Below are 12127 nucleotides of genomic sequence, written 5' to 3' on the forward strand. Positions count from 1 at the left end.
ATTGTATTTTATTATTTCTCTTAATCTTTGGTTGAATTTATTCGCTTCCGTACTCTGTACCCCCAAAAAATTGGCATCATAGCCATATTATTTTCAACTGAGATTTTTCCATAATGTCGACAAAATTTGACATAGAGAAATTTGACGGTAAAATTAGTTTCGCCATTTGGAGAGTTCAAATGCGAGCTGTTCTTATACAAAATGGTTTAAAGAAAGCTTTAGATGGTAAGTCGAAGAAACCATCCACTATGACAGATGAACAATGGGATGAAATGGATGAGAAGGCGTTGTCCGTGATTCAACTTTGTTTATCACGTGAAGTTTTACGTGAGGTCATTAAAGAGACGTCCGCTGCTAGCATGTGGACTAAATTGGAATCTCTATACATGACCAAGAGTCTAGCAAATAAGCTTCGACTCAAGGAACGTTTATTCACTCTCCGCATGTCAGAAGGTACTCCCGTAAAAACACACTTAGATGAGTTTAATTCTATCATAATAGATTTGGAGAACCTTGATGTTAAAATCGATGATGAAGATAAAGCTGTCCTACTCATTGTCTCATTACCACCCTCATTTAAACACTTTAAAGAAATTATGTTATACGGTAATAATATTACATTATCCTTTGAAGATGTCAAGTCTCACCTCCTATCAAAAGAAAAATTTGATACTGAAATTAATTCTGAACAATCGGGTGAAGATTTGGTTGTTAGAGGGAGAACATTTGAAAGAGGTAGTAGTAGTAAGAGTAAGGCCAGGTCAAAATCAAGAGGTAAAAACTCCAAATTTTGCCGATATTGCAAGAAAAAAGGACATGAAATCTCTGAGTGTACTAATCTGAAAAAGAAGCAAGAAAGAGATGATAAGGGTAAAGGTAAACAACCCGAACACCATGCTGAAGCTAGTGTTGTTGAGTCTGAGTCTGATGGGGATGTTTTAGTTGCTGCTGATATAGAACAAAGGTCTAGAAATGAGTGGATACTTGACTCCGGCTGTACTTTCCACATGACTCCTAATAAAGATTGGTTTACTACTTATAAATCAATTAATGGTGGTCTTGTTTTGATGGGCAATGATGCACAATGCAAAGTTGTTGGTGAAGGTACAGTAAAAATTAAAACACATGATGGTGTTACTAGAACCTTGACTAGTGTCAGACATGTCCCTGACTTGAAGCGGAATCTCATTTCCTTAGGCACCCTAGAATCACTTGGGTGTAAGTATTCAGCTGAAGGTGGAGTTTTAAAACTGTCCAAAGGTGCTCTTGTATTAATGAAGGCAAATCGATCTGGTAGCTTGTATGTGCTTTGCAGGGTTCTCTTTATGTGCATCGGTCAGCTGAGGTTGTCTCATCTAGCGATGACACCAAATTGTGGCATATGAGATTGGGCCACATGAGTGAAAAAGGAATACATTTCCTTAACAAGAAAGGATTACTCGGAAAGCATTGTACCGCAAGGTTGATTTCTCGCGAACATTGCATTTTTGGCAAGCGAAAAAAAAGTTAGCTTTTCAAAGGGTATTCATAGAACCAAGGGTACTTTGGATTATATCCATTCTGATCTTTGGGGTCCTTCAAAAGTTCCTTCAAAAGGAGGTTGTCATTATATGATGACCATTATTGATGATTTTTCCAGAAAACTCTGGGTCTATTTTCTCAAATACAAGAATGAGGCGTTTCCCACATTCAAAGAGTGGAAAACTTTGATCGAAAACCAGACTGGAAAGAAAGTAAAAAGATTAAGAACTGACAATGGTCTTGAGTTCTGTTCAAATGAATTCAACATTTTCTGCAAGAAGGAAGGTGTTGCCAGACATCGTACCATTCCAGGGACTCCACAACAAAATGGAGTAGCAGAACGTATGAACAGAACTATTATGGAGAGAGTTCGTTGTATGCTCTCTCATTCTGGCTTGGGAAAAGACTTTTGGGCTGAAGCGGCGTCTACAGCATGTTACTTGATAAACCGCTCCCCAAATAGATCTCTTGATTGCAACATTCCAGAAGAAGTTTGGTCAGGTAACCCTGTTGATTATTCTAATCTTAAAATATTTGGTTGCCCTGCATATTCTCATGTGAACGAGGGAAAATTGGAGCCTCGTGCTAAAAAGTGCATTTTCTTGGGTTATGGCTTAGGGGTTAAAGGTTATCGTTTATATGACCCCGAGTCTCGGAAAACCTTTCATAGCAGAAATGTAACTTTTAATGAAAATGCTATGTTATCTTCTGGAAAAGAAGTTGTTTCTTTTTATCCTGGTACAGATAATCAAGAGAATACTAGAGAGAAGGTGGAGTTTGATGTCAAAGTCTCAAAGTCAGAGGAGGATGTCTCTACTTCCTCTACTCCGCCAAATTCCAACGAACAAACCGAGATCGTTGAACAAAGAAGTCCACAACAACCACGCCAACCACAAAGACGAGGTTTACCAGATCCATGGTCCTTGGCTCAAAATCTTCCCGAACAGAGGCCAAGAAAATTGAATCCAAAATATCTTGACCAAAGCGCAAATATTGCTTATGCTTTGGCATTGCCAAGAGATGAATGACTGCAATGAACCTAGAAATTATTCTGAGGCTATTTCCAATGCAGATTCTTCAAAATGGGTTGCAGCGATGCAAGAAGAAATTGAGAGTCTTCACAAGAATGAAACTTGGGATCTGGTGAAGTTACCTGCGGGTAAGAGAGCTATTAGTTGTAAGTGGATATTTAAGAGAAAAGAAGGCATCCCTGGTGTTGAAAGTACAACATATAAAGCAAGATTCGTTGTGCGAGGATTTAATCAACAGGAAGGCATTGATTTCAATGAGGTATTTTCTCCTGTTGTTCGTCACACCTCAATTCGTGTATTACTTGCTCTAGTTGCTTTGCATGATTTGGAGTTAGAGCAGTTAGATGTGAAAACTGCATTTCTTCACGGTAATCTCGAAGAAGAAATTTATATCCATCAACCAGAGGGTTTCATAGTTCCCGAGAAAGAGGACTATGTTTGTCGTCTAAAAAGATCTCTTTATGGTTTGAAACAGTCTCCGAGACAATGGTATAAAAGGTTTGATTCTTTTATGGTTGGACATGGCTACTCAAGGAGCAGTTATGATAATTGTGTTTATTTTCAGAAGACATCTGACGGGTCGTTTATATACTTATTGCTTTATGTCGACGACATGCTAATTGCTGCAAAAGATAAGTCACTTGTTAGCAAGCTAAAGGCCCAGTTGAGCAGTGAATTTGATATGAAGGACTTAGGTCCGGCAAAGAAGATTCTTGGTATGGAGATTAACAGGGATCGTCGAGCAGGGAAATTAATACTATCACAGAAGAGATATATTCTGAAAATGCTCGACAGGTTCAATATGCAAGATAGTAAACCTGTCAATACTCCTCTTGCCGCTCATTTTAAATTGTCATCTGAACAGTGTCCACAGACGGATCATGACAAAAGACGAATGTCACATGTCCCATATTCAAATGCCGTTGGGAGTCTTATGTATGCCATGGTGTGCACTCGGCCTGATCTGGCTTATGCTGTTAGTGTGGTTAGCAGATTTATGCACAATCCAGGCAAAGAACATTGGGAAGCCGTTAAATGGATTCTTCGCTATCTGAAGGGTTCTTCTGATATTGGTTTGGTATTTGATAAGCAAAGAGCTGATCCCGGAGGTGTAGTTGGTTATGTTGATGCTGACTACGGTGGTGATTTAGATCGAAGAAGGTCACTCTCAGCCTATATATTTACACTTTCTGGCTCTGCTATTAGTTGGTATTCTTCATTACAAGCCATTGCGGCTTTATCAACAACTGAAGCAGAATATATTGCTGCAACTGAAGGTATGAAAGAGGCGATATGGCTTCGAGGTTTGGTGAGCGAGCTTGGTTTAAAACAAGATATTCTTGTAGTATTTTGTGATAGTCAAAGTGCAGTCCACTTGACTAGAAATAGCAAGCATCACTCAAAAACCAAGCACATTGATATCAAGCACCATTTTATCCGAGATATTGTTGATGCAGGAAATTTAACCGTTGAAAAGGTTCATACAACTGAGAATCCTGCAGATATGTTAACCAAACCACTCACAGCAGCTAAGTTTGATCATTGCTTATACTTAGCTGGTATTATTCACACTTAAAAAGGATTCATTGGCGAGAGAGATTATTTCAGTGGGAAGGCGAGTCAAGGTGGAGATTGTTGGAGTTATATGCCTCACCTTTAATTCACTCCTAGAGAGTTAATGTGAGATTGTGATGTTTTATGTTAACTTCATGCAATTGAAGTTTGGAGTTAAGGAAAACTTATGCAACGGATGCTAAAATATGCATTTGATGGAGTAATGAAGAGTATGTGTAACATATGGTGAAGTAACGCAAATGAAGACAATTGATGGAATTGCTACAAACACATTTGCTCATTTATTTTTAATACACTATAAATACATGCTCAATCCTCCGCAAAATAATCACACAACAAAACTACAACATAATACATTCTTCTCTTCCTCCTTTATTACTACTCTCCATAATCATTTTGGGTGTTAATATTTAACACCTCTTGAGAGTTTATTACCTTGGCTATTTCAATAGTCTTTGAGGAAATTATCCTTGTACTCCCACATCATTATAGTGAAATACTTGGCTCTCTCGCCGGTGGTTTTTTTACCTCTATTTCAAAGAGGGTTTTTCCACCTAAAAATCTTGGTGTTATTTTTATTGTATTTTATTATTTCTCTTAATCTTTGGTTGAATTTATTCGCTTCCGTACTTTTTAAGATTAGAAAATGCACTTTTTAGCACGAGGCTCCAATTTTCCCTCGTTCACATGAGAATATGCAGGGCAACCAAATATTTTAAGATTAGAATAATCAACAGGGTTACCTGACCAAACTTCTTCTGGAATGTTGCAATCAAGAGATCTATTTGGGGAGCGGTTTATCAAGTAACATGCTGTAGACGCCGCTTCAGCCCAAAAGTCTTTTCCCAAGCCAGAATGAGAGAGCATACAACGAACTCTCTCCATAATAGTTCTGTTCATACGTTCTGCTACTCCATTTTGTTGTGGAGTCCCTGGAATGGTACGATGTCTGGCAACACCTTCCTTCTTGCAGAAAATGTTGAATTCATTTGAACAGAACTTATTTTTTGTTGTAAATTTTTTCTGTTCATACGTTCTGCTACTCCATTTTGTTGTAAATTTTTTCTTTTTGCCTTTTGTTCTCGGCAAACAAAAAAAAACAAAACAGAAAATATTTTTTTCTTCAGCAATTCCACAAAAACCGAAACAAAAACAGAAAATATATATATATATATATATATATATATATATTTTTTTTTTTTTCTTCAAATTTGTTTAAATCAATTTATGAAAATCATCAAAAATAATTTCGTGGCCTTTGCTCTGATACCACTTGTAGGAAATATCGGTATACTTCCTTTAAGATTATTAGGATTATAACGAAATTATGATTATGAAAAACTAGTCATAAATAAAATTTACATAAACAAAATAGAAAGATTAAGAATCAACCTTTGGTCCTAGCAAATTAGGCCTAAGAACAATATCAAAATGATATTCTCCTTATTGTTGCACCCAAGATGCTCCGAGAAATGCCCCTCAAATTGCTAGAATGAGATCCCCAAATTCACTAATTAATTTAGGGTTTTGTGTTTTGTTTGATGAGAGAATATAGGTCAAAGAGGAATAAGAAAATGATCCCCAAAATCCTCTTTTAAAACCGTGTGAAAGGAGAGATTAATGGGAAGATATTTTCTTTCTTTTATTCTCTTATTTCGGTTTTACCAACTACCAAGAATAAGGAAATTAAATCTTCTTATTTTGGTAGTATACAAAATGTTTATAAAGTGTATTATTTATAAATTGTCATTTATTTTATTCCATATTAATAAGTCTACACACAACATCTTGCAGTCGATTTATTAATGCCGGTCTGTAATAATTTATTATGATAATATCGTATAATATATACTTTAACTATAAATATCGCATATTTATAATTAGCTAATTAAATATAACCAATTACGTTTAATTACGAATTAACATCTTAATTCGTTCAAGCTGACATTATATACATTAATTAAATATAACAATTTATATTCAGTTTACGAATTGACAGTTAATTCGTCTCAGCTAATATTATTTAATTGAATTAAATAACCGTCTCATCATCACATTGACTAACTGTTTAGTCAAATACATGGACTAACCTTTTAGTCATATAAGGCATCAATGTGATTACATTTCCATAATCACATCTCTCAAACACATCCTTTAGGTGTGACTTTTAGGGACCAGTTGATCACCGCCATCAGTATGATAATAACGTCAAACTTTCTAGCAAGCCAACCGTTATTAAGTAATCGTTAATCAACTGATAAAATACGAAGTATACCCTTGTGAACCTATAAGAGATTTATAAATGTTATCACACTAATTGTGGAGGACACAAGCTCCAACAAACTTCTAGGACGAAGTTCCTTTTAAGGGTGGTAGAATGTAACATTCCGTTTGATGTTTATGAGTGTCTTGTTATTGGAGTTTCTAGTGGATAATATGTTAGTGAAACGGAGCTAGCGGCGTCTGTGGATGGTAGTTGGTAGTGTATGGAGTTAGTGTCGAGAGAGACTATAATGTAGTTGATACGATATCACGAGCCATTTTGTGGAGGTAGGCTTAGTTGGTGGAGTTGGTGTTAAGAGTTCATGTTTGATAGGCTGAGGTTTTGTTTTGAGTCCTTAGTTGCATTGTTGTGTCTTAATCGAGTTAGTATGTTTGTTTTAAGTATGGGTTGAACTTCGGGGATGAAGTTCTTTTTAAGGAGGGAAGACTGTAATACTACGGTTTTATGTGTCTTGGGGTACTCTATCGAGTGGGGCTTACTCTGTCGAGTAAGTATGATTTTACGCAAAACAGTAGTCTGCCTGATGGGTACTCGATCGAGTAAGCTTGGTACTCGATCGAGTAAGGGTCACTCGATCGAGTAAGTGATTTACTCGATCGAGTAAGTCGGTTACGGGTTTTGTTAATAATGCGGGAATGGTATATAAGGCCTTCGTAACTTTTATTAAAACACTTTTCAAAACCTAAAACCTTCAAGAGAAGATTATAAGTTACGTTGAATCATCCTCGCCGCATTATTAGCAAATCCCGGAGTTAGGAGTGTCGGTTTTCGTCGTTCTTTACACCTTTGTGATCCTTGCGTCGTGGGTAAGCTCTACATATCTTTTTTATATCGTTTGGTTAATGTTGGTTAAACCCTAATTGGGTGATTTGGGGATTTTGGTGGTTATGTGATTATGGTAGTAATAATATGTATGTATGTATAGGAGGAGGGTTCGTTGAGGAGAGATTATGATTTAGCTGCTTGATCGTCTGATTCCGTGTTGCTTTCCAGGTAGGGTTTCCCTACTCAGTATTAGTTACATAATGTGTGGTGGTGGTTGTTGTGATTAAAGATTGATTATATTGTTAAGTTGTTAGACGGTTGTTGTTTTCATACTGTTGATTGGTTTCTATTTGTCTGTGATCTTCGGGGCGCGTCCCTGGCTGAGTGGAGTCACTTGCGGGAGTGGCTTCACGCCCTTGGTTCGCCCTCTGTGGAACCCGCCACAGGAGGGGATGTGCACATTAAGGAAACTTGGGTTTATCGCTCAGTGGTGATGAGCGGGTTTTGGTGGGTACGGTGGTCCCCATCGGTGTGGAGTACTTGTTGCGATGGGTACTCTGGCAGGGCTACACACTTTAGTGTGTAGTCAGTTGTGTGGAGATTGGTTATAGAGACTGGGGAATTGTTGTGCTGTTGAGTTGTTTATGCACTTGTTCATTGTGGCTTTGTTTTATGTAATTAGTACTGACCCCGTTAATTGTTTTAAAAACTGTGGTGATCCATTCGGGGATGGTGAGCAGTTATTGAGCAGGTATTATATGACGCGTATGAGATAGCTGGGATGAGTTATCACGTGGCAGTTAGAAGTCTTCCGCTCATTTTATTCATCCCTCTCTCCTATCACCAAACTCCACCTAACTCACAATTCCTTATTTAATTCCTAATTATTCATTTCTCTCTCCAATTCACAAACCCCACCATCTTCCTTTATTCATTCTTTAATCATCTCCTAAAATCTTGTACCCAGATCAAAGGGGAAGAAAACCCCGAATAGGAGGGAGTACAATTTATATGTATAGATTATTTAAGTTGTGATTTTTTTAATGCATTTATTTTTCTGTTACGAAGTTAATAGTAAGAATGTGTCAAATTATATATTCTCTACAGTAATAATTATTGTATTGCTGAAAAATTTAGCAACTTATAGTTTATAATTTAATATCAATTTTATTTTATTTTAAATAAAAAAATCATAATTATGAATTTATTTAAAAAATTAGAGTTTATTTATAAGAATATATTCATTGAAAAGATAATAATGTAATAAAAGACTTATTTAGTTAGATGCTTTTTGGAGGGAAAACTAAGAGAATTTTTATTCTCTTACTAGTAGGGGGGATGTACTTTATTATTTATATTATTTAAAACTGTCATATTCTTAATTTTTCATATTTTTATATGAGGACAAAAATTGAAATGGAAAACTAATAAAAAAAATTGAGTAAAGTCATGAAATGTGTATTTTAATGAAATTTCTTACCACAAAACTAATGATTTCAATTTATAAATTTTCTCAAATAATTTTAAAGTTTTTTTTTGTCACAAAATCAATAATATCAGTTCATAATTTTTTTTATACGAATTAAGTACGTGGTAAGTTTTTTTATACGAAGCTAATAATATTCAATTATCGGTTTTTCATATACGAATTTTATATTTATACCAATTTTGTTTTATTTTAATTAAAAGATTATAATTTAGTTAAAAAAAATTAATGATTCAAGATTATATCTTAATTAAAAGATAATAATTTAATAAAAATAGAGCCTTGTTTCCTTATTTAGCAGATTTCTTTTAAAGAGAAAATTATTGAGAATTTTTATTCTCTCAGTAGGTAAAGGGATTTGGATTTTTATGCAGGGAAAACAATATGGCTAAAGAATTTACAATAATATCCCGAATATCGCTCAATTTAAGTAACACCCGGTGTCATCTCATTGGTATGTGTTATTTTGTAAGCAACTCAAACCCTACAAATTATAAGCTGAGAAAATGGAGGTTCAAAAAGATGTGAATCATAAATGAAAAAGTGAAAACGCCAAAAACGAAAATGATACTATCTCTGTCTTGCTACTCACTACTTTCAAATTTTCTTTTCATCTATCGTCTTCTTTCTTCTTCTCACTGGTAGCTACCGTTCTGGCTTTTTGTCATCATTATTTTTCTATTGCCATCATTGTTATCATTTACTACTCCTTAGAGAGGTCCCAAATTTAGAAATTTTGATTTTGATTATAAATTTTTTAAAATAGAAAACAAGATGGCATAGAAAAATCTTTATATATAGAACGGTTTTATAGTAAAATCAGTTTAAAGGATGATTCATGTCAGCTGACCCCAAATCATTTTGGGATTAAGGCTTTGTTGTTGTTGTTGTTGTTGTTGTTGTATAAGTACAGTTTTTTATTTTATTTTGTTTTATTGTGTGCTCATTGAACAACGTAAGTAATTCGAAAATAGACATTATGTAAGTGAGAAAGAACTTGAATATTTATTCTTTTCAAGCAATTTCTCATGAGAGTATTTCTAAATATTTTCATTTTGGATCATTAATATGTGTTGTGTTCCAACACGTTTAAAAGACTATTAGACCTAATTTCATCTATTAACCTACTTTTTATTGCTTGTTTTACCATAAAACAGTGTCATAAGCAGTGGTAGAGTTAGGAGGTAGCATTGTAGCAAGGGCGTTTGTCTCTTGACGTATGAAACTTAGAAATACTTGGTTAAATTTTTCGGATTTTCTTCGGTGTATTTTATATCATTACGGCATTACCCACTCGTCCCTTTAAGTTTTTCGTAAATCCTGACTCAACCACCACTAATATAAGGAAATAACTAATTTGTACTCTTTAACTAATTTGTACTCCTTTTGTTTCAATTCTTTTATTCACCTTTAATTAAAATACATCTCACAAAATAAAAACGACAAATAAATAACTGTGATAAGTACTCGTACTGGCACTCTAGTCTATATATGCACACATACATTACAACATATACTACCCAGTACCCTCATAACATAGAGAAAAAAAGAGCTAAATGTTTGTCACATAGTCTCAGTCTTTACCCCACGCGACCACGCACTAACTTTTATGCTAAAGATGTGCAGAAGCTTCAAACACATGACCCGCTTCAATAACTTCTTACATTATAATCGTCGTCGTCAAAGGTAACAATATTCAAATACTTCCATATGTAACCAACCATTTATGCAAGTCCTTGTTTATGCTGTTTTTTTTTACTACTTTTAATACATTATCGACTTGACTATTTTTTCGATTGTTAATGAACGTGGTTTTTTGGTGGTACGGTATATATATTTCGGGTTGTTTCAGTGTTGACGGGTTTCAAACACTGATTATGAGTATCACCCATCAGTATTTTCATCTGGAACAACTGCGAGTAGTTGTTCAGCATATACGATGCAAACACGACTAACTCATTTTTTCCCAAAAACAGGAAGAGATTATTATTATTATCATCGTCGTCATCATCTATAGCAAAAAAGTTGAAAACAAACATGTTGTTGATGGAGAAGAACTTGGAGTTGTTTTTAAAGAATCAAGGTATATTAATGAAGAATTCCAAGTTGAAAGAAGAAGCTAATCGTCTTAATGAAGAGAACAAGGTGTTATTGTCTCATCTACAGAAATTGGCATCACTCTATCATACGTGAAATGTGTCACAGGGTTAAGATATATGCTCTTGTTGATTTTATCTGTTAGTCCATAATAAACAATTATAAAATAAAAGGGCAAATTTGAGACTGAGGTTTAAGTATGAATAATTGTGGATTAGTCTAGATTTACGGTTGTGTATGTCAAATTTTTAGTTAATTTTGTTTGTATTGTTGAATAATGATCACTTGAATTAGCTAGGAGAAATAGGATTTAAGTCTTAATTATATGTCTACAATTAAGTTGATCAACTCAAAGTTTAGTTTTATGTTGCTTTGAAATTCATTGAGTTGCCCCAAGTTCGAATTTAAATGGATTGAACTATAGCAAATGTTCATGATAAAGGAAATAGAAAACTCCTGGATATACGTGATAGCCTGCAAATCACGTTGTAGAGTTTCACATATCCTATGAGCCAGGATTAATTACAAGTATTAAACAAACTAACATAATAAATAACACGAATCGTTATATACCTTCTAGCGCAACGGAATAATAATAAGTATGTAAAAGCTTGTAGAAATCCGAAACCCGAGAAGAATAATAAGCACCTAGATGTGACGCCTCTACCGGTATCCACACAGGTACTGATCTAGTGCTCTGCTCCTTGTACGCTGGTTCTGAAGGGAAGAAGAAAACTCCTTTTCCCTCTTGTGTTTTTCTCACTTTATTGTCAGACTAAACTGAATGGAATGAATAGGTTTGTCAGACAAACACTTTCTTACATAAGTGAGATACATTGCTAGTCTTATTTAACCTTATCTTCAATGCAGCTGGGCCTAATCCATATTAGAGCCATATTAGTATAATTATAAGTCAGGCTTATAATTACACTAATTTAGTATCTTTTGTGTGTGACCCAATAGACCCACTTAAGACTATTAGACACATAAACCATTTAAGTGTCAAACAGACATTGATCACTATCTAGGCATATCGATTGCATAGACTCAAGCGGGATAATTTGTATAGAACAATTGGCATAACTCCTTCAGTCTCCCACTTGTACATGTCCTCATAACAACCAAAATAAGTCTTTTTGCTACTATTATCTCCAATTGAGAATGAAGTAGGAAAAATGTTTGCCTCATATATCCCAATCGATTTTCTCAAATCTCTGACTTGACTTGTAAAAGAGAAGATAAATGACAATCATCCCATCTGAGCGCGGTCACGCATTTACACAAGTTACACTCTTCGAGAGGCCAAGAAACAATAAACTCCCTTCATAAGGGAGGAGCATATATATCCCCTCTTGTCCAACCACATCC

The 12127-nt window shown here is 34.9% G+C and overlaps 1 long non-coding RNA gene across 1 annotated transcript; it reads left to right on the forward strand.

The window, feature by feature from the left end:
- Positions 1-10172: 10172 nt before the first annotated feature.
- LOC141594298 (uncharacterized) lies at positions 10173-11085 on the forward strand. The gene is made up of 2 exons (XR_012522106.1): positions 10173-10348; positions 10639-11085. It is a non-coding gene; the product is annotated as an uncharacterized LOC141594298 (long non-coding RNA).
- Positions 11086-12127: the final 1042 nt, after the last annotated feature.

Source organism: Silene latifolia, chromosome 8 (assembly GCF_048544455.1).
Source record: "Silene latifolia isolate original U9 population chromosome 8, ASM4854445v1, whole genome shotgun sequence".
In the NCBI taxonomy this organism is placed as follows: Eukaryota; Viridiplantae; Streptophyta; class Magnoliopsida; order Caryophyllales; family Caryophyllaceae; genus Silene; species Silene latifolia.